This window comes from Ornithodoros turicata, unplaced genomic scaffold, assembly GCF_037126465.1.
Source record: "Ornithodoros turicata isolate Travis unplaced genomic scaffold, ASM3712646v1 ctg00001428.1, whole genome shotgun sequence".
Classification (NCBI taxonomy): domain Eukaryota; kingdom Metazoa; phylum Arthropoda; class Arachnida; order Ixodida; family Argasidae; genus Ornithodoros; species Ornithodoros turicata.
Window position 1 is genome coordinate 5,085 of NW_026999604.1, and position 4,937 is coordinate 10,021.

Genomic DNA, 4,937 nt, shown 5'->3' on the forward strand with positions numbered 1-4,937 from the left:
AATAAATAGGCGTCCATTCTGTACATTTATTTGACAATTATGAAGTGTTTTTTTGTCCAAAACCAGCACTGGATGCAGGTTGTTTGATCGCTCTTCCGAGGTTCAATCGAGCACACTTGCATTTTACCCGGCGGCAAATACAGTTTGAGTGCATAATATGCTGGAGAGAACATGTTACACTACACTGATAGTGTTGTCATCAATATGTGCGAGCACTCGAGCGCTTTTCTGCATGCATTGCTAGCACGGTATACACGGTGTTCTCTACGGAAGCAAGTGCACAGTCATTTCTTTGAATCACTTTCGCGCACAAGTTCAGTATTACAACGTAATGAGACCAAGAGAGTCAATCTTTTTCTTGTATTGGTATTATTTTGTGCCTTGGTTTGATTTGTGACAAAGAATCCTACGTAACGTTGGTGTGGTGTGACTTATAGATACCGCCTTTGTGTCTGAGCTATGTTGTAAGCTTGTTGCGATAATAATAATTTTTTATTAATAATTAATAATGTTAATAATAGTTTGTAGCTTCTTATGTTATTTGTAGCAGTGTTTCAAAAGTGGTCTCTCAATACAGGTTTCCTCACGGGGGCTACCCAGAGGATCGTCTGTGCAGTGTGATGCGATCGAGCATGCAGATAAGTATCATGTGTTCCTCATCCACGGGTTCCTACTTTACGGGGAGGAATCACCTCAGTGCACGCACTGTGATGAGCCTCTCTCAATTTTGCCCATTCTCTCTACATGTTCACATCATGGATCACATCACTTCAGAGAGTTTTATATGCACCTTAGGCCCCTTCACCCAGCATTGTCTTGGTGATGAAGCTATAATTCTTTTTAAAACAGCGTTTAGACGTTGCAATTTCTAAAAGAAATCGGGATTGTAAACCCCGTTTTAAACTGATGTTTTAAACATTTATGCAATGCTTTTGCTAAACAACATATTTATTTTTAACTAGTTGCATCCTAACCAGTGTTCTCTCCTTCAGAGCTGCCTCGACATACTCAAGAAATGGGTGCAAAACCTGAGCAGTGCCCACAAACTTCGATCACCGCAGCACCTCCAAAAAGTAAAAGCATATGTGTCACATGAGATTTTTAAAGGTATTCATAGTATATAATACCTTGCATTAACTGTTGTAGATTTAGCCCACCTCTACCGTATACACCCTCAGGAATTAAAACTTGTTGGGGAACTGTGATCATTGTTTCAGTTAATAGGCATGCACATATATGCTATAAGAAAACTATTTCTTGAGAATGCACTACTCTTGATAACATTCATGCAGCTGTAGGTTTACCTTCGGCCTCTTGGAACTCTCTGTAGTTGCCTTAGCTACAGGAGGAGTGTCCTCCAGCATGTCAACTACTTGCAAAAATATTGGCGTATTTAAGATTATGACACAATTTGAAGGATTTCAATTCAGGAAATTTGCAGTGGCAGGACCTGCCACAGTGAAACTTACTGAATATTTTATGGTGTCAAAGTGGCGGTTCCTTCAAGGTAGGAATATCGTAGATGGGAGCGTGTCCGTCCTGTGTAGTTTTTCCCCCCCTTCGTTGCTCCTCAGACTCAAGGAGATGTTTCCGTTCAATCGTATACACCAGCTCGCTTGTCTACTCTACTTATGTCCTTGAAATTAACAAAGTGTGGTTTGCATTAAGCAATTTGTAATACACTGAACACATAGGCAGCAAAACAAAAATTTATAATTCAGCATGTATGAAAATTGGGTGCAACGAATTTACATAGTCTACCTGTACATTGTTATTCCTGAGACATATATTGTCATTGCAGGGAGGTCACAAAACAATAAACGTATTGTTTTGTCACCTCCCTGCACATTCATTGTATCTTGAAATGCATATATGCAAGAATAAATGTTGAACTTGAAAAATGTATATTCACTTTATTCACAGAGCATAACATCACTTATCTTCTTTACAAGAGCATATCGTGTTACATCTTTGTCATGCAGAATGCACAACCAAGAAAGCCATCTTCCACTAAACATCACGTCTGACATGATTCAGTTGGTATCATTTCATAGACAGTGTACACCAGGGCTCCAGTTTCAAGCTCCAAATCGTCATGTTGCAGTTTGGAAACCGTATATTCGTAGTGCAAGAGAGTCCTCGCACATTAAAATGGAAGACGGGACTCCTATGAGAGAGACTCACGCTGAAGAAAAGTGTGCAAACTGCGGAAAGTGTCATAGAGGAGATCTTCAGAAATCATGCCTGGTTTCACGGCAGTGCTACCACACTCCCTTTTAGATGACGATGATAATGATTGGAGTTTCAGATGTGCAGTTGCATTTTTTTGAAACGTGCTCCACATAACAAGCATGACAAAGTCAGCAGTGGATGGCAGGCCCCCGTCCCTACGCAGCTTTGTTCACGCTGCAGCTCTATTCAGCAAAAGCATGTGAGTACGCGAGAAGGACATTCAATTTCACCTGCAAGTAATCAGAGCAAATGAAGGAAGAAACAAACAAAAAAAGAAGTGCTGTACTTGAAAAGGAGATATGTCTTGTGTCTCAAGGAGGTGTTACCACTTACTAAGTAACTTGATTAAGTTTACGTACATCAATACCTAGATTAACTGGCCTAAGCGTGATAATTGCGTGAAGTAATTGTTTGGGGTGCTTCGGTGTGTCCATATTTGCGAGGCATTACGTCGAACACACCACTGTCGTTCACTAAAAGACCCTTTCTTGCTTGATATAAATCACAACGCATACGCCTGTCTAAAACAACGGCTGTGATTCTACGGGGCGATTTGTTTCTGCCATGCGGGTATATCCTTTCTGGGACCGTTCTTTGTGGGACAATTTTTGTCCACAACGCAGCACGGGAGATTATTACATGGTCGTTGTTAATCTCACATCGTTTCTTATTGAAATATTGGCTGGGAAACGTGCTGTAGTACAATCCCCAGCGCTGCACTGCAGTGACGGTCTAGTTTCGGAATGCAAAACATAACGTAATTAAGAATCGAACGGCAGGACACCTGTAAAACACTGTTAGGATACATCAGTATACTGGCACCTTACAAAATTGTGTGACGACGAACAACGATCAACGCCTGCAGCGCAATAAATATTCACAATCTCTGTTGCCTCCCATTGTTTTCTATGGGCAGACACAGCGCTTTAGGGCCTCCCAATATGGCGGCCCGAATGCGTGTCTCTCCCCCACGAGCCCCTGTCCCATGCACGATCCAGCCTTTATACATAGAGATCAGTGGGGCCCGCTCGCATTTGAACAATACAGTCACAACATCAACAGCGTTAGTTACGCATTTACATTCAATAAATCGTGGACGTCAAAATAGAAAATTCCGTTAAAGATTTTAACTTTAAAGTCGTGAATTCACTATTCTTTTTACTTGACGAAATGCGTTCACAGGTGCACATCGAACGGAAGTCTTCGCAAGAGATGCCGTGGATGAATGCATAAACGACGACAACGACAGTGTGACTAGGCTACGAGCCCGCCACTGGAGCCCGTTCGCATTTGAACAATACAGTCACAACATCAACAGCGTTAGTTACGCATTTACATTCAATAAATCGTGGTCGTCAAAATAGAAAATTCCGTTAAAGATTTTAACTTTAAAGTCGTGAATTCACTATTCTTTTTACTTGACGAAATGCGTTCACAGGTGCACATCGAACGGAAGTCTTCGCAAGAGATGCCGTGGATGAATGCATAAACGACGACAACGACAGTGTGACTAGGCTACGAGCCCGCCACTGGAGCCCGCTCGCATTTGAACAATACAGTCACAACATCAACAGCGTTAGTTACGCATTTATATTCAATAAATCGTGGACGTCAAAATAGAAAATTCCGTTAAAGATTTTAACTTTAAAGTCGTGAATTCACTATTCTTTTTACTTGACGAAATGCGTTCACAGGTGCACATCGAACGGAAGTCTTCGCAAGAGATGCCGTGGATGAATGCATAAACGACGACAACGACAGTGTGACTAGGCTACGAGCCCGCCACTGGAGCCCGCTCGCATTTGAACAATACAGTCACAACATCAACAGCGTTAGTTACGCATTTACATTCAATAAATCGTGGACGTCAAAATAGAAAATTCCGTTAAAGATTTTAACTTTAAAGTCGTGAATTCACTATTCTTTTTACTTGACGAAATGCGTTCACAGGTGCACATCGAACGGAAGTCTTCGCAAGAGATGCCGTGGATGAATGCATAAACGACGACAACGACAGTGTGACTAGGCTACGAGCCCGCCACTGGAGCCCGCTCGCATTTGAACAATACAGTCACAACATCAACAGCGTTAGTTACGCATTTACATTCAATAAATCGTGGACGTCAAAATAGAAAATTCCGTTAAAGATTTTAACTTTAAAGTCGTGAATTCACTATTCTTTTTACTTGACGAAGTGCGTTCGCAGGTGCACATCAAACAGAAATCTTCGCAAGAGATGCCGTGGATGAATGCGTGAACGACGACAACGACAGTGTGACTAGGCTACGAGCACGCCACTGGAGCCCGCTCGCATTTGAACACTGATCTCGATTGTAAAAGGCTGGATGGCGGATAGGGAGCGCGAGCGTGAAGAAACCGGCCGCCATCTTACTGTACCCACAACAGTCGCCGCAGCGATCATGGCAACTTCTTGCAATTACGGTCGTACCAACCGTACTGGCAAGGTTACAGGGCCTAAATTTATACAGGTGAGTCACTCTTCATCAAGGAATAAATAGGCGTCCATTCTGTATATTTACTTGACCATTATGAAGTGTTTTTTTGCCCAAAACGAACACTGGATGCAGGTTGCTTGATCGCTCTTCCGACGTTCAATCGAGCACACTTGCATTTTACCCGGCGGCAAATACAGTTTGAGTGCATAATATGCTTGAAAGGACATGTTACACTACACAGGTAGTGTT

General features: G+C 42.2%; 1 long non-coding RNA gene across 2 annotated transcripts; it reads left to right on the plus strand.

Moving 5' to 3' along the window:
* The first annotated feature begins 3,689 nt into the window (after nt 1–3,689).
* Nucleotides 3,690–4,546, plus strand: LOC135377004 (uncharacterized). Of its 2 annotated transcripts, XR_010417971.1 has the most exons (4): nt 3,690–3,807; nt 3,927–4,063; nt 4,183–4,319; nt 4,428–4,546. It is a non-coding gene; the product is annotated as an uncharacterized LOC135377004 (long non-coding RNA). The 2 variants fall into 2 exon arrangements; XR_010417970.1 differs by having other exon boundaries at nt 4,183–4,546.
* The last annotated feature ends 391 nt before the right edge of the window (nt 4,547–4,937 follow it).